We start from the raw sequence: 21,376 nt of genomic DNA, 5'->3' as shown, positions 1-21,376 counted from the left end.
CCGCAGGAAGGAAAAAAAAAATTGGGCCCCCCCCCCCCACAAGCTTTAAGCCATAATGTGTTAGTATGCACAGCATAGTAGTACATTATTGCAGACTTACCTACCAAAGTGAGCCCATCCAATGCTATGATGTCAGCACTCCCCTCTGTCACCTAGTTATTTCATCCTCGCACAGAATCGTGCCGAGACTGTATACTGAGCTGTACATGCACAAAAAAGAAAGTGCTGACAGGCAGGGAGAAACATCTGTGATAGAAGAGTCATAAAGAGAAACTTCTGTAAAAAAAAAGCCTACCCATTTTTTTTCACATACAACGATTTAACTTCCACTTTAAGACCAGTATATGATGGATTCTCATTAGCTGCAGATAGTGAACAGTTTATTAAATGAGGCCGATGGCACCCTGGAACAGTCACACATTTAAAACAACATGTCTACTAATTACGCTAAGTAAAGCGCTGCGCAAACTGTTGGCGCTATATAAATACTGTATAATAATAATAATTGCATATGCAAAGAAGGAGGAAACCTTTGCCACTGGTATGCCATGATGGCTCAATGCAGCAGTCCAAAATACAGAGCATTTTTAGTAAATGCTTATTTGTATACATCCACAGAATTGTGTATCGATGTGTTAGGCCCCATTCACACTGAGCGATTCGCAAATTGCGCGATTTGCATTTTGGGCCCCATTGCCATGCATTGGAGAGCGATATCGCGCGGTAAATACCCGCGGGCGCGATAAATTGCTCAGTGTGAATGGGGCCTTAAGAAGATTTGAGTCCTAGCATTTATTTCCATTATACTTCTTAGATTTTCATTCATCATTTCATTCATAAATTAGATTGTATTTTTTCCCATTCATTATTATTATGGTAGGATTGCCACAATCATGTGACTAGATAATGTCATAGGTCAATGTGACAGGCGAAATGCTGTCACATCGTGCTTGTTAGACTGAATGACATCCCTATAAAAATGTAACACCTCCAGAACTTGCAAGCTGAAAACTGAGTTTTGATTTAGTCTCTTTTGCAGACTTTTCTCACTGTAGTTTATGCCTAGTAAGATTGTCACAGAATTAACAGTTTCACTTTCACAGAAACCACAGTGATTGATTTTATGTTTCAGATATGAGTTTGCAAACAGAAACATGTTTACATTGGCGACGGCCTTCTGATGTACTTAATGTTCTTGTGAATAGCACATCCATATCAAACAGGAACAGTCCACTCAGTCAGAGTGACATGCATCCAGAACGGAAATGAGCACACAAAACTCTGCAGCCTTTGTAGAGTTCTGGAAAGAGGATCATAGCCAGCAACAAACGCCTCTCTATTGCCCTGTGCAGACAAGGAACATTCACAATATTAGCTACTAGGCAGAGGCTGTCTCATCAACCCTAGTTATCTTATAAAGCCTTTTATTTTCCAATGACTCGTATCACTTGTTTACTCTTGTGCATTCTGTATGGCTTTTTGTAGTCCAAAACCTACCTTTTTTTATACTAGATGTATTATTTTTATAGATGTTTTAGAATTAAAATGATCTTAATATCAGCTTAAGGCTAAACCTAAATCAAACATTAAACAGTTGCAGCATTAAAGTGTACCATAACAACAAGTCAAATGAAGAAGCATGTATTTTTCAACTCCCTGCACATGATTAAGGGCTTGTTCACACAATAAACAGTGCATTCCAGAGCAGTCAGCTGCTGGAACGCACTGTATCGCATCCCTGCCGGCTTCCTGCGTTCAGGGGCGGGAGGGGGTGTGGTGGTGCATTGACGTCAATGGCACTGCAGCCACGCCCCCCGCCTGCAGTGCGATCGCCCGCACCAGAACGCATGGCAAAACAAAGCCTGCGTTATTGTCCAGTGGGATCTAAAAAAAATGCTGCAAGCACTATTTTTCCGATCGCATTGGAGCGGAATGCAGGCATTGTTTTGCCACGTGTTATGGTACGAGTGATCGCACTGCGGGCGGGGTGTGTGTCTGTGATGACATTGACTACAATGCACCACCATGACCCCTCCCGCCCCTGAACGCAGGAAGCTGGCCGGGATGCGATAGTGTGTTCCAGCAGCTAACCGCTCTGGAACGCACTGTTTATGGTAGGAACAAGCCACATCGCAATGTCTTTGTTAGAACTTTATTGAAATGTCACAAGTGACGTTTTGTTAAGTTTTATGGCCTCACCACAGTGCGATGCGGTTGTACTGTCTCACTGCGGTGCACTTAAAAAAAGTACTGCATGCCGTACTTTTTTTACACGCACACCATAATGCAGTGGTGCTGTTTCCACCCATGACAAGGCAAATTGCCCTTTCTTGTATTTGAGCAAAAATGTCCAGAACGGGAAAAAACATTCAGCGCAGCCCGAAAGCAGGGGGTGTGAACAAGCCCTGAATATTTAAATTATACAGGTACTTATCACTTCAAATAAATCTCTAGTAGTTATATTTTCCTTTTAAAAAATAATCACACATTCATCAGAAACACTGTGCCTGCAACTGACGCCCAGGACTTACTCGATAGTAATACATATGAAGGATAACTGTAAAAGTATCAGACATGACGTGACAATTTAGTCATTTTGGGATGGTGATCTTGTGTCTTTAACCGATTCAGGACCACCGTATATATATAATATGTAATTGCTGGGCAGTTTTAAGCAGTTTTCTAGCCCAAAATTCAGATTTTATCCTGTGTATGCAAAAATTAAGATTTTTCTCTGGACGGGAAGTGGATAAAATAGCTCAGGCATTCCCAGCTAAAGTTTAATTGTAGAAGTAGTAATTTTCCAGTCACTATTGTTTTTCTTCTGATAAGCAAGTACTCTAAAGTTGGCCATATACCAGTAGAATTTTGTGCAAACAAAATAGTCTTTGGAAGGTTTGTTCAATTTATGAATACTTAATGGGGTGAAATGAGCGATTTGTTTTTTGAGTGTGGTGACGAAAAAAATTGAAGGGGCGAGATGGAAACGTTTTCTCGAGCAAACCAAATTCTAACAGTGAATGTGGTTTTCCTTTGGGAAACTGTTCAATCTAGAATCACATGTTAAATGAAAGGAGATTTCAAACAACATTTGTCAAGTGTATGGCCAGCTGTAATGTCACTGCATGGTCTTCCCAAGGCCAAGCAGGATCTTTTATCCTTGGCTATTCTTTATGTAATCATTGCACAGTCACCAAGCATGTCTATAGAGAATAATGGCTGTCTCCATCCCTAGGCAGTGCATGCACGTATGATGGCCAGTGTTCTCTATAGCTAGGCCATCTGCATGTCTGAGGTTCACAGAGAATGCCAGGGCACTGAAAGGTGCATACCTTTCCCAGACCTGTGTAGATTGGCTAGCGATAACTCACATTAGTTTACATCTGAAGGCTATACTACTACCTAGAATTAATGCTTTATTGACTTAAATTAATAGTCCCTTACCAACAGATTCATAAAGCTTCTTACTCTGGGAGGAATTGCAGCCTCTTGTCTCATGACTATTTGCTGTGAATCTTGGCTCTGTAACTATAGAGAGCAGAACTCAAAACCATAGAACACTTTAGCAGCCACTGACCCAGTATCACTAAAAAGGATATTAGCATACATAAGGATTATAGACAAAAATAAGTACCTTCATAAGATGAATGTGAGCATTTAAATTAGCACCATTCAGGGCTATAACTCAGTTTTAACTTTTAGAGTGTGTCAGTAATTGTGGTCTGAGTAAAAACTGAGTTTAAAGTTTCCCCCTTCCCTGCAACCTTATGTTCTGTGAGAATGAAGAGAGGTGTGAAATCGAGGACTGTATTGCTCCTCATAAATATTAAAGCTGAACTCTTGGCAGATATAAAATATATGCAGCTCTGTAATAAAGCTGGCTAAAATCAAAAGTTGCCCATGCAACTGGGTCCTCCATGCCCTGCAAGGGTTAAATGCTCATTTCTGTGTTAACATAAAAAGCAGTTTTACTTTCCTTATCCCTCAATCCCGTAGACCTCCTCCCAGCTGCAAGACTGGTCCCCCGAGGCTACTTCTCTTTGCTGCTACTTCGGCTGAAATCTCTATGATGTCATCACTACAATGCAGGTCCAGCAGTCCTGCAATGTAAGTGGGGACTCTAAGTGCCCACCCATAGCCTGAAGCATCAGAAATATAAGAAGCTACTGGGGGAGCGAGGGCATTAATTAATGCATCATTCATTATATTTATTTGAATTCAACTAGTGTTACTGGAATTTCACTTGGTGTTGGCCTGTTTCAATCCCCTATACAGCAGTACTTAACTGGGAGAGGGAAGGGCAGGCCTGGGAGCCAGTCAGGTGTGCTGCATGCAAATGTGAAGACAAGGAACACACTGATAGGAGACAAGAGCAGAGGGATGACATCATCAGTCTGCTGCTGCTTATTCACTGTACAAGCTGCAGGCTGGTGGTGGAAAGAGGGCATCACTAGATTCCTTAACCCCGTTCACATGTGGGATGGTACGCGCTGTGGAAAAATTTACTTTTACGCAACACACTGCACCGCATCGCATGACAATATTATAGTGCGCTTTGATGCTTAGAGTTAAATGAAATGTAATTTTGTGACATTTCAATAAAGTAAAAAAATGAGTAAATAGGTAAACAGCACTAAACGTTGTAACAAAGCATCACACCATTACTAGACAACGTTATACGGGGAACAGTACACCCCAGCTGGTATGAAGTAACACTAACTCTTGTATTGGGAGAGCTTAGTTCTACTTTAATCTGCATTGTTCTTAATATTCAGTACTGCGTTTACCTTACCTTTCACATCTGCCAGACCACATGCATTTCTTACATGCATTGCAACCCAGTAAGGGAGCATGTGGGTCGTGTTATCTAGTTCCTGGTATACTGTCTATGTGATGAATATCCCTTTGTGAACATTTTTCTTGCACCGAAGAACTGCCATTATGAAATAATGACGTGTGTGACAAAATGTGATTGCTGCTTTGGCTTAATTGACCAAAGCATTTTTTTAAATAAAAAGATCATATTCTTAATCAATCATAATACAAAAAGGTGATTGTAAAGAGAATGTGTGTCTCCTAAGTGGACAGAATCAGGCATTACTGCTTTTTAGGAAGAAAGTTGTTGGCAGCAGTAAGGAATATATCAACAGATGTTTAAAGGAGAATTATGAGGCGAGTAATTTTCACTCAGCCTCATAATCTGAGCCGACCTGTGACAATGAAACTGTCTCAGGTCGGCTCAGTAGATCGGGAAGTGAGCGACACATAGCGGCGCTCGCTCACTTCTCGATCTATCCGTGCAGAGAGCCGTGACTGTCACTCACCGCTCCCTGCAGGGATTCCCCGCCGTCCCGGCTCCGATCCTCCAGCGCTGACTGGCGAAACGGACGGTGGAGGGGGCGGGTACAGCTGGCTCTGACTCTTGATAGGCAGAGCCAGCTGTCACTCGCGCAGCTGGGTGGATCTCGACAGTATTGTCGGGATCCGTTCCAGCTGCGACGTCTCAGTATACCGCAAGCTTTGGGTCATGGGAGGACGCTAGTTTGTGTCCTCCCGTTACCCTTAGGAGAACTATGGGGAAAAGCCCTGACCCCATAGTTCTCCTTTAATATAAAGAGACAGAAGCATTTTTAGAACTATCTGTTACATTGTAAACACTACAATGTAAGTACACATGTTGAGATATAATAGAATGGAACAAAGTGATCTCATAAAGAGTTGTAATTCATCATTTACATCTGGCACCTTATAATGCCCTTAAGATATGAAATGAAAGCCACTGCTCAAGGCCAGTTGTGTAGTTCAGATGTATAGAATTGGAGGAGCAGCCTTTCGCCAAATTGTATGAATAATTTCACACTCCATTCATTCTACAGCTGCTTTGTGAGAGCTCAGAATTATATTTGCAGGCCTAAATTAACTTCAAGCAGGTTTTGTTTACTTTGCATTCTTTGAGCTGGCTTTTGACTTGGCAATTAAGGAATACATTTTCTCTTTTTGTCATGACATAGGGCACCTTTGTGATACTGAAGGGTTAATATTGAGAGTACTTCCCTATCTGTATGCTTTAATCAGCTGTAATTGATGCGTGGGTGGGTGGGCAGGCAGCAGCATGACTGTCATATTGACATGAATAGCTTGGTTTCTGTTCACCTTCACGCTACAGCTCAGCTTCCTAATGTTAGCTGGAGTTGTTCATGTTTGCATTATATCTGGTATATATTCTTGAAGGTTCAAGCTGGGATTGGCCATCATGAATTGTCAGTTTGACTTTTTTGTACTTCACTACCACTGTGAAATCTAGGGTATTTTCTTAAAACCTTCAGTGCCTCACTGCTGGTTGTTGAGGCCATTAATTACACTGAATGGCAAACAGTGATGCTGGGCACACACCTTACAACCATCACAAGACTTTTGTCTTGGCCCGTCCAGCTTTTATCGTACGAACATGCTACACACCCGCCGAACATCGTACGATGCTCGGCGGGTTTTCCAACATGTTCGTAAGTTAAAAGTCGTGCAACCTTACAGTAGTAGAGGTCGCACGGCTTCCACACACCTTACGATAACTGTACGATCGTGGGATTTCCCGCGATTATCGCAAGGTGTGTGGGGACCTTAAGGCAGAGACAGTCTGGCTAAAAAGTGGGCTTCCCAGTAGGAAGTCAAGGGGGGTTTAGGGCTTCAGCAGAGCTCTAGAAGATTGCTGAATATCCTTGCAGAACCCCAGCAATTGAGTGCTTAAAGTGTATTTTTCACTTTTGTGGTCAAATTTGAGAACCCCCCTATATATGTTTTTTTGTGTTCCTTTTCAAAATAAAAATAAAATAGGTGTTTTCTCAATCTGGCTGGAAAAGTGGAAATACAGCTCACAATAGGTTTGTACACTACAGTTTTGAAAATTGAAAATTAAGCTTTCACTTACCTGTAGGGTTTCTGTGACAACAAAGGCACCTTTAGAAATGTTTAGTAATGACATTCTACGAACTCATACTTCAAAATAATTGCTGACTTTTTCTTCTGTACAAGAAAGGGAATGAATCCATCTTCCTTTACTTCCTGAAACTCTGGGCTTGCCTCCTGGTGCACGTGACAGTGCACATCGTCTGATGTAGCCCTGTGAGTCCAGGGCTACATTATCAGTGCCCCAGTGAACCAGGAAGTGAAATAAACAGCAATTGTAAGTACAAGCAAAACATTTTTAATATATGTAAGATGATTTCATATTAGCATGCAGAGCTGCAAGTTGATTTGATTTTTAGTGAAAGGGGGTAAATATCCACTTTAAGTTGTCCATACACAGATCAAATTTTGTTCGCTTCCTGCTGAATTGGCCAAAATTGAATTTGTACGTAGCCCTGCCAACACCTTCTGGCTCAACAAACTTTGACTGAAAAATCAAAAATGTTGGGCAGAAAATTGTCAGCTGCAGTCAATGCTCAGTTATTCTGACAGCCGTAGGTTCTGCCACTCAGAATACAATAGCCGACATAGGAGATTCCCCCATCCATGAGTGAATGGGGAAATCAAGTGATTGCTCTTATGCGGCCCACAGGGCTGAATGAGAGAAATCTAACTGTGTATAGCTGGCTTTGCAGAGACAGATACAGGAAGTAGGACAGCACAAAGCCATGTGTCCTGAGAAAGCAGATTCACATAGAGCCATATGTGGAAGATTAGAACACTCAGATTAAGGTAGATATGAGAACTTTCTGACTTAAACGCTGTCGCAATGTTTCTTGAAAAGCATTGGCAGTACACTTTATAATGATAAAATCAACAAATACAGCCCTAAGTGATTCAGAAATATGTAAATATGTGAAAACGTGTCTTATCAATCAAATTCACATTAGAACAAACCATAAACAGAAGAAATAAAACTAAAACGTCCTGAAAACAGGAGATAATAGTCTTTCCTCCACTGTGTGAGTAAAGTACTGTTCTGTGCAAATCTTCACAAATGGTGCCAAAATGTTTCACAACCTCCAAACCTTTATAAAGACACATTCACCGGAAGAATAATACCCCTAATATTAAGTAGGTCTTAAGTGTTTCATGAAATGGTTGATATTTGATGAAAGGACACTTTCCAGTACATAGGATCCTTAGGGATTAGCAGTGGGCCAATCCTTTCTTAACGCACCTCACACGAACAACAATAAGAGACAAGAAAAGAGTGATGCATACATTGTGTAAAAATATCGCTATTAAATTAAAAACCACATATGGATTTCACTCACATCTGCGTGTCCTATGCTCTGCACCAAGCAATGTACAGCGTAGCCTTGGGGAGATACACCACCAGTTGCTTCCAACTCTCTCGTGATGGTGTCACAAGCACTTTGTCCTGTCTAACACGTTTTGTCTGTCCAGTTTTTCTTGTTTTTGGGACTTTTTAATTCAATTCCTTCAACTTATGGTTTGTTCTAATGTGAATGTGTTTGATTGATAAGATAAGTTTCCACATAATTGCATATTTATTAATCACTTAGAGCTGTATTTGTTTTGCTTTACAGTATTTGTCTATATACCCTGAGGTGTATTCACACAGCTGCTTGCTTAGGTTTTAGGATAGAGCGCAAATTATGGATGTTAGTGATCACTTAATAGTTATACTTGTTGCTCAGCGTTGAGCTTTAAAAAAATAAGTCTGCCATCGTTGACCTTGTAAAAATGTTAGTTGCCTGTTTTTCACATAAGTCAAGGCAACAGGACTTGCTGTATTATTCCTGAAGACGTTTTCACTGGACATCCGACCAGCTTTCTCAGTGAAACGTCTTCAAGAAAAATACAGCAAGTCCAGTTGCCTTGACTTATTTTTTACAGATAAACCATGACCTGGATGAATGAGAACCTTCACAGACATTTGGCTTCTGTACTTATGAACAGGTATGCAGGTCAGGAGTTGTGTCTCCATTTGTTCCAGGTCAGGAAGTATTGAAAAGATCATGAAGGTTACCAGGCAACTATTATGTTCAGAGGAGCTCACAGCTATGATAGTAAGCTCCTGCAGTACTAATGTTCCTGTAGCAGCTGTTACTGTATACATATAGAATCAAAGCATTTTATTTATTACATGCATTTATATAGCACCAACAGTTTACACAGCACATTCCCATCAGTCCCTGCCCTCAAGAAGCTTTCAATCTAAGGTCCCTATTGTACACACACACAGGGCCAGTTTAGGAATCCATTAACCTTCCAGCATGTCTTTTGTAGTGTGGGAGGAAAGCGGCGTAAGCACATGCAAGCACAGGGAGAACATGCAAACCTCATGCAGATAGCACCCTGACCAGATCCAAACCCAGGATCCCCAGGGTTGCATGGCAGAAATGCTACCACTAAGCTACTGTGCTGTTGTTACGTCTCTAGATATTCTTCTTAATGTTTTATTCTTCTTACCCCAGGTGGTGCTCTGGAGAAACGTCTCAGTACTATGCTTTCTTTATGTAGGTTTATTTTTGTGCTGTTACTTTTTATTTAATCTTAAATTGCTGATACAAACAGGTCTATTCACAGAAGGGTGAAGAGGTTTGAGAGGGCAGGAGAAGTGAACAATCTAGGACAACATAACTGAACTGGTAAATGAGCTGAATTGGAGAATTTTTCCAAATCAGCTATTTTGGCCTAGATTGTTCTTTTTCTGCCTTTAAACTCTTCACACTTTAGTGAATAGCCCTGAAAGTGACAGTTAGCATAGGCTACAGCAGAAGAGTGCCTCTAGTGGCTTATTGACCAAGTAAATGTAAGAATGCAGGAAGAAAAATATAAAACAAATGATCATGTCTTTGTTTTATTTATCAGTAAAGTTCTTGTACAGTTTTGATGGCAGATACACAAAGAAGGAGTAAGTCGCCCTTACATCGCCCTAACAATTTTTTGTTACCGGAGTGGCTTAAAAATTATATCTGATAATCAAAAGACAAATGTAGGACTCCAGAGTATATAGTTGAAATTTGATAGGTAATTTGGGAGCGAATAATTGCGTCCCACATAACTCCATTTAAAAAAATGTCCCAAAGTTCCTTTTTGACACTTATCTCTTAAGTACATCATTAGAATGTCAGATCGGCCAGGTTTTGTCCTGAGTTGAATGTCTCTTCTTGCTTTAACTTGTACACTTAAGCCTAGTATGTATGACGTCTTTCAGGCAATATTCCCAACTGTTACGCTGCTGTGTGGAGTCCTAGTACAGCCTCTGTCTGTGCTAAGTGCGGGAGGAAGCTTGGCTAGTGACTGGAAGGATGCTGAGTCACTCCCTGGCTGGCAGTGACAGCTTCGATAGAAAGTCAAGCTTGGGGGCCCAGGAAAAGGGCAATAGTGTGGATATCCCATGCAGCACGTCCTCCCTTTACAACGTCTTGTGCACATGGCCTGATTGTGGTACAATAAACATTTGTCACGTCTGCTATATGTGCCTGACGGCATCTCTGGGGTTGTGCGTGCAAGTGAACAAAATGCTTAGTTTATTGCCCTCTATAAGTTTTTGGTAGCCTTCTTTCCATATAGTTCCATTTATGTACCTTTGTCATATGTTTGTGGCCTGTTCCTTGAAGAAAGCAATGTTATAGAACAGGTACAATATGTCTCATTACAGAAGTGCACATCTTTAAATTCACTTTGTTTTTGGAAGAATATAGACTTTTGTGAAGAAGTAGAAAATACTAATTAGAATATTTCATTGTGTTGCAGCAGTTTTATTAACTCCTCAAGTATATCTAAACCCAAGAACAGACATTTTATAAATTGCAGATTACCAGTCCTTAGATATGGTAGCCGCATTAGTTTTCATTTTTCAGCTTTATTCCCTTTATTTTCACCTGGCGATCCTGCTAAGAAAAAACCTATAGTTCTCGGGTGATAATGCACACTCACTGTACTGTATCTATAGAGGAACAGAGTTGTCACCCTGGTACAGGAAGGAGTACAGAATACCATTCCCTCTCCTCACCTCTATAACATAAGAGGAGGTGTTCTGTAGTCCACAAAGAGAACTTTGTGGAGCAGGGTTGATATAATTGTTTGGGATAGAACGGCACAGGAAAGTGCTGAATTCTGTCAGGATCAAGAGATATTTTTGGCATTCATCAAACAGATATAACAAACTCAATGGTATATAACAGACCTAAAGGGAATAAATAAGACAAGTTTGTTGTTAGATTTACATACACTTTAAACCCATTGCATAAAATGTCGGCTAATTCCATTTTTATGACCTCTCCTTTGAGATGTACTGCTGCACAGTAATGGGTGGGAATCAACTACATGAGGAAACAACTGGCAGATGTATCCGTTTAATCTATGGAAGTCAAGCACATTCATGTAATAAACTAGAACTAATGGACGAAGTAATCTGGGCAGTGGAAGGAATGACTAAGGCCCCATTCACACCTATGCGTATTGTAATATGCGCGTCTGTCGCGCGACCGTCACGCAATTTTTTTACCGCGATTCGCGGTAAAAAAGTCGCGCGACCCCAAAGGCTACTTGGCAGTATACAAATGGAAAACGCCCTACAAAACGGACCAATACGCAGCAAAAAACGCTCCGGGACCTTTTCATGCGTGGGCCGTTTTGTAGTGCGTTCGGGACGGGCGGAAATACGGACAGGTGGGAACGATACCATTGACTACAATGCTATTTATTTTTTTGACCGTTTTGTAGAGCGTTCATCGAGCGTAGGACGCGCTACAAAACGGTCAGGTGTGAATGGGGCCTAAATGACTTCACAAAGGAGAACCAAACAGTGTGTTGTGACTTGGACTTGAGTAATGGTTGCTGTCCTGCGGTGTTGAAAAATCTAGCACAGCCTTTCTCAACCAGTGTGCTATGGCACCATGTGGTGCCTTCTGGCTTTCTCAGGGGTGTCTCAAAATCTTGTGATGTAGCACTCTGATATGAAGGGGGACTGTGGACTCTGATGTGAAGAGGGGACTGAGGATTCTGATACTATAGCTATATCTTTTAATAGTCTTTTTATATTTATTTTGGTTCCCAGTACATTTATGAACACAATTATATCTTAAAGTGTATTTCCACTTTTGCAGTCAAATTTAAGAAATCCCCCCTGTATTTTTGTTATGTGTTCCTATTCACACAGTACACCTAAACATGATTATATATATAATATATATATATATCAATGTTTTACCTTTTTATATGTCTTTTGAGCAGGGCTTTGGATAGACTGCAAGCTTCTATGTACAATTTCAAAGTGACAGGAAACTCTAGTTGTCCCCATAGAAAACCTGGGACACTCTGAGCTTCCTCATACAATGCTTATAGATCTTTAACCCTTTGTTAGGACAGACAGTGTTCAAATCTAGTTTACAACTTATGAGATCTACTGGCACAGTACAGATGGGGTAATTACAGTAAACATTAACCTCTCCATGCCCCTTGCATTCCAGAGGAAAATAATCTTTCAGCCCCGTTCACACCTGCACGTTCTGTTAATGCACGCCAAAGCGCACGTTTGGCACACTTTCACAGAAACACGCGCAAACACACTTGTGGTGCCATTCACTCCTAATGGCACCCCAAATGTAGCCAGCAAGACATGCGTTTTTGCTCCGCATTTGTGCATGTGAACACAACATGAGCAGAAATACTACTTGAGCTTTTTTGCCGTGTTTGTCACGCGTATATGAACCCATTGAAATCAATGGGGAGGCGTGGTAAACGCGGGACACAAATGTACGCAAACGTGCATGAGGCGCTCTAACGGGACGCACGTTCACGCTATGCGCAGGTGGGAACCTGTCCTTAGAAAAAATCTTTGCTTACAAAATAGAGATTGTTCCGATCAGGTTCGCCTGTCAGTTTTTCCATCGGACCTGGTCGGAAGCTCAATGTTAGTCTATGGGGAGTCCAATGTAAATGTACCTGTGTCCGTTTACACCCGATTACCTCCTAGTCCGTCTAGGTCCACAAAAAAAAAAGGAACAAAACTCTGTTTTGGCGGACCTTAATGGGACGATGGGAGGTAATCAGATGGAAACGGACACATGTCCCTAGCATCCAAAGTCCCCATAGACTAAGAAGGGTTTTTTCCTCCATTGCAAGATGACTCAAACTATTGGGAAGAGTACATTTTACTCTCTCAGCAGTTCTCCTTTAAAGTAATGCTATTATTATATTGTACTATGAGTTTTACAATATGCATGCTCCATAGCAGAAATATGTGCATACTGGCTCTTTTCAAGAAGGATTTCCACAAATCAAAAGGTTACGTTCCTTTATTTCATTGGCTAGTATTAGTAGGCCAACTGGTGCACAGACATGTCCAGTTTGTACATGGCACCTCTTTCTGTTAAGTAAACATGCAGCATTTCTGATTATCAGGAACAGTTATTACAACACGTTGGAAAATCTTGATGAAACCATTAGCTAGAACTTCCCTTATCTATGAAGAAAGGGAAGTTAAGCTTTTGCTGCATTTGTTCACTCATTGAATAATTGTTGCAATGGGTCATTAAACTGATCTGTCTCTTCATCAAACAAACTAGCTGCTGACAGGTATGAAGAACATAAATATTTCTGGCCAATGGGAATGTGTGACATTCGGAAGAGGGCTGACATGCTTTGACACTACCAGGAAGTGCTGAAGCTTTGCAGACCAGAACAGCCCGCCGAGCAGGGGCAATGAAATCTGCTGCAGATATGTACCGCACCTCTGTGTGCAATCCCCTTATACCTGCCCTTCCCCAGCAATGCAATCTCCACATTCCCTCATGCTACGCTATCATCACTACTGACATCTTCTCCTGGTCTTCTTCCACGTCCCACGTCTTCCATGGGCAGCCACTAATGATGTAACTCCTGTGTATACACAGGAGTCACATTGTCTTCTGATCATCCCCCCATGTTACAAATGCCAGGAATGAGCCGGGTGTGAACACTGCCCTGTGCATGTGCTGCAGGCCTTCATTACTAAAAAAAAATTAGAGGAACAGAGTAAGAATTTTTTTGGTAGAAGAAACTTGTCTCTTCTGCTGAAAAAACCCTCTTCCTCCTAGAAATTTCCTATTTCAAGACTTAGGTTGCATCTTACTAACTCAAAGGTTAATGTGTACTAGATGTTTGGAAAGACACCTGTCTTCCACAGTGTCTTGCTGTAGAATTACAGCGCATTATTAACACGTTAGGTATATATTTAGCATTATGTTTAAAGCTATGTGGCCATTTGGGTAATGTGGTAGAGGTCGGTGGGGGCTGAAAAGCAAAAGAAAGAGTTTTTATAGAATAATTACCCTCTGTGCTGTACCTTCAGGTGTCTGTTTTTGGTTCTCTGCTCATATATAATGTACAGATTAGGGAATGTAAAAGCAGGTCATTGTGGGGCCATCTATGGAATGAGAAGCATTTGAACAAGATAAAAGAGGACCTTTTCTATGTAAAATAGACATGACTTCTATATTTCTCCTTTCTTTGTATTAATCTTTTTAATTTATGAAATATGGAAGCATTATTATAATCCTCAATTTTTAAAAAGCATACGGAGCTCCTGGGATATGTGCATCTCTGTTTTAATGTATGATTTGTTTTTTGTAAATATATATTAGAGATTAATCAATACCATTTTTTCAAGTACAAGTACTCACAGATACAAGTATAATACAATTTTGTTTATTGTCATGTGACAGTTTTTCTAAAACAATACAGACTAATGATTTCAGGACAGTGGTGGAGCGCCAGAGCAAGGTCCTGGCTGCACCCGCTGCAACCCTGGTAGTTTTTGTGAAAATGCCAAGTATCGGCACTGGTATCTGAACATCCCTAATCCTCAGTTATTACTTCCTTGTCTTTGGGGCAACCAATAAACAAAGAGCAATGGTTTATCTATTATAATGCAGTACTTTAAAGGGAATGTCGAAGCAAAAAAAAGTTGCCATTCTAAGGTTCCAAATTCCACTGCAGTGACTTCAATGGTAATGAAGCTCAGAAGGTACAGCTATAATGCCCAAGATGAGTCCGCAATAATGCACCTTACACTGTGACTGTATTGCCCATTTTCTTCAGGCGGTACTCAAGATGCAAACTACAAATCTCATGAGTCTGGCGATTTTCGGAAAAATACAAGCCTCATGATAGTGTACGTGTTTACAATATATTAGACCTGGTTTCAGTCTACTCATTGTTGTATAATAATATTAGTAGGGAGGAATTGCTTACTCTAGCCACAACTAAATAAAAATGTATCCAATAGCCAAAACATTTTTTTAATTTTGTATAGAGTGGGAGAAAGATTCGAAGTGCTGTCAGGTTTTACAGCAGTCAGTGCCTCAGTTGGGCCCCTTTCACGCGGGCATTCCGATCAGGTCCGCCTGTCAGTTTTCTGATGATAGTCTATGGGCAGCCGGATCTAAACGGTCATGCATCTGTTTACACTCAGTGCAACATTTCAGGGTCTCACAGGATCCCCTTCATCAGGCAGAACAAGTAACTTGTTCTGCCTGATGACTTGTAACTTGTTACTACAAGTAACTTGTTCTGCCTGATGAAGGGGATCCTGTGAGACCCTGAAACGTCACATTGAGTGTATATAGAGTGTCTCAATATATTCTGCTTGCTATTTATCACAGTATCCAGTCGTCAACAGCTGCAGCACCCACCCTTATTACTTTGGAATGGCGGTTTCGAGTGCAATGGGTTTATGAACTTTATTCTGGATATGACAATGTATCCCTTAAGATGGGTTGTGAGTATATGATATTGTCAACAAGCCGATTAATGAAAAGCCCATTTAAAAACCATGATCAGTTTTCTTTTCAACAACACTGCATAGAAACTTAAGCGCAATCTGTTTGTGAAACCATAAATGAGAAAATTTAAAATATATTCAGATGTAAAATGCTAGCTGCCTAGAAGCCGCGGAACCAAACACCATGCATTGTATATATTTGATAAAACAAAAGTTATAACTTAAAGTTCTACATTTTGCCCATTGGTTACCGGTCACAAATACCTATTGTCTTTGTGTTTGATCCCTAACAGAGAAGCCTGACACATTGCAGAATAGTGTCTTTTGAAAAACATTCAAAGTCAGTCTATTTGCAATGTTTGTATGGAAGATACATTGTTATCAAGCAACTAACGCCCACACCAAAACGTTCTGCCTGGTTGATGCAATATTGATGAAATAGACCTCATGTAAGGTTGGCTGTGTGTATTGAACTGCACTTCAAATAGTTAAAAATTCCCTGTAAATATACCAATTTCATGTAGCTTTTACATGACTGTTTCTGGTCATTTGTAGCAGATATATTTTAGATTGTAATTGCCCTACTTTGTGATCCCTTCTGGGTATAGCAATCCTTGGAAACTGACCTTAGAGAATAATTTTCTCACAGGTCATTAAAGTATTAAACTCTCTAACCTTTAATCAATAATGCATCCAGATTTAAAAAAAAAAAAACATTGCCCAGCAAAGTATATCTTTAAATTTTTGCAGAAAAGCACTTACAGGCATCATGTTTTCAAACAGCGGGTTCCAACTCTCAGCTCAGCTTCCTTGAACTTCCTGTCAAGGAGAAGATGACAAGGGACACAGCAGTCTGCATCAGCTGCCCATCTACTAGCTTACAGAAGGGAGGACGGAGGAAGGCAGAGCAGGAAGAAGGGGACTAGCTTGTCTTGCTTTGTCTGTGTGTTTGTGGAGACAAACACAGCTTACTGGAACACATAAGGGTGACTCCGTAGGACCCTGCAAGGCAAAGGAGCCACCCTAAACCAGCTAATTCTGCAGGAAACTAAAACTTTTAAACATTAAGGAGCAGCATACATTCCAAGTGATTTAATCATCATTTGAAATAGCTTAGTTTGTTGACTTTAATATCACTTTAACTTCCATTGTTCGTGGCAGTTGAAGCTGTATCCCACCATTGACAAGTAGCACATGTTGAGGAATGTACACACATAGATCCAGATTTTTCAAGTCTGACACGTTTGTTTTGATTGTAACAACCACGTGAACCCTATAAAGGGTGGGCAGATGTTTTGAGAAAAATTGCAGAAATGAAGCCCAAGCAAGATCCCATACAGTCCAGCAACACTGTGTTTTCTGTGTAGAGAATCTTTGCTGACAGCCGAAGGGATAAATAAGGATCTCCTGAGCAGCAGTTTGTTCTACACTTAGGCAGGAAGCAGTTAGGCTAGAGATGAAGTGCAAAGGTAGAAAGAACGAGGGAGAGCTAGGAATCAGGGAAAAGAGAAAGAAAAAAAAAAAAGGGAGGGAAAGTGAAGAGGCAAAAAGATAAGAAGACGAGATTATTAAAATTGCACTTAAAGGATAGGTTCATCTTTTGCTTGGGCAAGATTAAAGAAATGCATATTTAATAATATAAAAAAATATGCATTTCTTTCATTTTTGCATTTAAGCCTGGAAAGCATTGCAACTGTGATCACTCGATCAGGGCTACAGAGCTCAGGCTTCTGCACATTCTCTCCCAGGCAAAGCTCCATACTGAGGTACGGAGTGTCAGGAGAGATGGGGGCTGGACTTCAAACTGCATTAAATCAGGTCATACAGCGTCCAGCCGTCCTCTCTCTGGTTAGATGCGGTAGAGCTGTCTTTATTCCAGTCTAGCCATCCTTTCCCATCTCTCCTAACTGAAATTCCGTACATTAGTACGGAATTCTGACAGTTTGAGAATGTGTACCTTTTTTCTGTGATACACGACACGCGGCTGTTGTAGCCGTGATCTTGTTCAGAAGCACGGGCGGAATCACATCGGAAAACCGCGCGATCCGCCCGGCGCGACTGGGGTGCCATTGGAAAATAATGGCACCCACAGCGTGATCGATACACACCTGGGTGACTCCTGACCGCGCGGCAATCTGTGCAGAATCGTGCACGATTGCCGCGCGGTAGGGTGTCGCCTAGGTGTGCACCGGCCCGTAGTACTACAAATACTTAGTTGTCCTGCCAGTGAAGTCCACCTAATGAAGCTTTTTGTCATGGTGTGGCAACAAAGGAACTGCTTTATTTACTTAGGTTTGTGTATTACATGATATCTGAAATTTTGTACTTGTTTAGACTGTTACACAGGAGTCTTTAGCTGTTATAAATAGTTGTAAATGGCACCATAACCATTCCCTGCAGCAAGGTAAATGTATGCTTCGTTTAGCATTTTTATGTTGTGTTTCTGTGTTAAAGGGGAACTATGGTCTTCTAAATGTTCTTTAGATATACAGGATATAAATGGATGCCTATTAGAGTGTTAGAATACCTCCATACTAGGGATGCACTGAAATTTCGGCCGCTGAAAAATTTCGGGCGAATGCCTCTCGGCGGCATTCAGCTATTCACTCACTGCCGTTCAGCCCCTATGTGCATAGGGGCGAGCTGCTGGAGCGTTGGCTCAGCCAATCCAGATGCAGTGCTATGTGTGACGCCTGGAAGTCCTAGCAAACATTGTAGCAGCCAGAGATGAAGAAGAGATGAGTTTTCAGGGATTGCCTAAAGACAGAGTAGAAAATAGCCGGACAGGTTGGGAAGGGAGTTTCAAAGGATGGAAGAGACTCTAGACAAGTCCTGGAGGCGAGCATGGGAGGACGTGGTGAGGGAGCTAGAGAGCAGGAGGTCTTGGTAGGAGCAGAGGGGAAGGTTTAAGTTACGTCAGAAACAGGCAAAATAGGGCACACATGCACTCTTACTAAAATACTGAGACAGCCAAGCCTTTATTTATCAGTGTGCCTGCACTGCCTGAAAAAAACTGTCTGATTTACAATATATTTCTCAAACTGTATTTTCCAGCATAGGTATGAATCTGACTGTATGTTTTGAGGCAATACGTACAGTTCTTTTCAGCCACTGACATGCTTCGGTAATAGTGACTGCAAAGACTGACCAAAAGAACAAATAGGTTAAAAATGGAATGACACTGCATGGAAAGAGCATACAGTTCAAAAATAGATAAATGTGGGATTGCTATTGCACAGAAATGTATGACATAAATGACAACGTTATTGTGCAGTGTGACTTAATAGAGTTTTTTTCTGTTTAAAGCTTATCAAAGTACCCTTTTCTATAGCTTAATGTGTCTGTGTGTCCTAGTTCAGTCTACTTTTTAATCTGAAAAGTTGAAAATTGTACTTGCAAAACACTGAAATTAAATCTTCCTTTTGCTGGCATTTCTGTGAAGTGTTAATTCTTCTTAAAGGAGGATTAGGGGTGAGTGGAAAACACTCATCCCTATAATTCAAGCCAACCTGTGACAAAGAAGCTGTCACAGGATGGCTCTATTGATTGGGTAGTCAGCGAACACACACTGCAGATCGCTGACTTCCCGAACCTCTCCCTGCAGAGAGCCGTGAGTGACAGTCGAGGGGGGGAATCCCTGCAGGGAGCCGTGAGTGACATACACGGCTCTCTGCAGGGATAGATCGAGAAGTGAGCGAGCGACGATATGTGTTCGCTCACTTCCCGATCTACTGAGCCGACCTGTAACAGTTTCATTGTCACAGGTCGGCTCAGATTATGAGGCTGAGTGAAAATCACTTGCCTCATAATTCTCCTTTAATCTATTTTTGTTAGCTCTCCAGTAGCCTCCCTTCAAACCCATTAGGGATGCTCCCTTGGTGGACCTTACCCATAAGGTGGCCTTTCTCTTGGCTATCATGTCCGAAGATGGGTTTCGGAATTGGCAGCTTAATTCTGCAAAGAGCCCTCCCCTATTCTCCATAGTGATAAGGTGGTCCTGAGGCCTCAGACTTCCTTCCAATAGCCTGCTATATGTTGAGTTTTGGGTCACAGGAGAACATAGTAAATGTTCTCCTGTGACCTAAAGAGAACTATGGCCAAAAAGGTTGGGCCATAGTTCTCTTCCAAATTTCTCTGAACAGTATCCTGCGTTCTCCTTGTCCTGCTCCAAAGCTTCCCAAAAAGGTTTCATAGTACTTCTTAGATGTGGTGCGGGCAGTGTGGTTCTATCTATTCTCTCAGTCACAGCCTCCATCCAACAGATAACTTTTCTGTCCTACCTGGGGCCTCCCGCAAGGGGGGTGCAGCATCTCGTTCCACCATAGTTAGGTGAATAAGACAGGTCATCATATAAAATGTATACTTTGAAAGATAGGGTTCTTGCCTTTCTGGTTAAGGCTCAATCGACCAGGTCTATAGGCTTCACTTTGGCCTTTCTGCACCAGGTGTCTGTTTCACAGATTAGCAAGGCTACCATCTGCTTCATACATTTTTAATATTCTACCATGTGGATGTTCAGGCCTCTGCTGACGCCAGCATCGGATTTATTGTGAATCAGGTTGCTCTTTGAGTTTGTAATTGGTTCCCTTGTTGGTTCTTTTGGTCCTGTTGCTGTTGTTTGCTGTGTTGCCCAACCCTCAGTATTGCTTGGGGGCGTCCCAGGGTCTATAATTAAAAGAGTCTGTGTCCTGTACTGTACAATTAAGAAAATAATATTTTTGATTTGCCTGTAAAATCATTTTCTTGGAGTATAGTACAGGACAGCGGACACCCTCCCCTCTGCCTTGGCGGTGACTCTCAATGCTTGCTACGAAGGTGAGGATTGATGGGAGCGGGAGGGGTTATATGGGCTGTCCAATAGTTCTGTCTGCCAGTGTCCAATCATTTGAAGGTAGGTACAGATATCCCAGGGTCTGAAGTGGTTAAATTGCAACTTAAGCCAGAACTTTTTTTTAAGCCTTGGATAGAATGGATTAGCGCACAGGAATAGAACAGGTTTTTATTGCTGTCTGTGTCCCTGTTAGGGTGATTCACCCTCTATGTTTGTCCTGGTGACAGTTACTATTGAAAGTGAAAGAAAATATAGAATTTTGGGCTGTTAGCAGAACAGAAAAAGATGGGTAATCTGCCATTGGCCACGCTAGTCCTGCTGATCCTTTGACCACCAGGGATTTCCCTCTGGAGGGATTTCCTCTCACGTCCTGCTAAAGCTATCAGACAGGAAGTAAAGAGAAATCTACCCCAAAAAAGCTAACAGGGTTTATAACCCTCCCTTACTCTATCCAAAACAAACGTTTTGGCTTCAGTTCTACATTAAAGGAGAATTATGGGAAGAGTGAAATACATTCATCCCCATAATTAGAGCTGACGTGTGACACTGAAACTGTTACACGTCAGCTCTATAGATTGAGAACGAACGATCACATATCAGTGATTGCTCAGTTCCCAATCGTCTTCCTGCAGAGAGCTCCACAGGGATTCCCCCCTGCCCTGACTGGAAGGACCGGCGAGGGAGGGGGGCACAGCTAGCTCTGCTTCTAGAGAGGCAGAGCCAGCTGTCAATCAGGCGGCGGGGTGGATCCCAACAATATTGTCTGGATTTTACCTGGCCGAAGCACGGCTCTTTGCTGTCATCATGTTGTGGGCAATGGCCCGCTATATGCTGAGTTTTGG

At 41.5% G+C, this 21,376-nt stretch overlaps 1 protein-coding gene across 1 annotated transcript in view; it reads left to right on the top strand.

The window, feature by feature from the left end:
* Window positions 1-21,376, top strand: part of SH2B3 (SH2B adaptor protein 3) — a 111,366-nt gene that overhangs the window by 8,127 nt on the left and 81,863 nt on the right. The gene's annotated exons all lie outside the window — the stretch shown is intronic.

Source organism: Nanorana parkeri, unplaced genomic scaffold (genome assembly GCF_000935625.1).
Source record: "Nanorana parkeri isolate BGI_ZX_2015 unplaced genomic scaffold, ASM93562v1 scaffold331, whole genome shotgun sequence".
Taxonomy (NCBI): Eukaryota; Metazoa; Chordata; class Amphibia; order Anura; family Dicroglossidae; genus Nanorana; species Nanorana parkeri.
The sequence above is the reverse complement of the archived record's forward strand: the minus strand, read 5'-3'. Positions and strand labels throughout refer to the sequence as shown.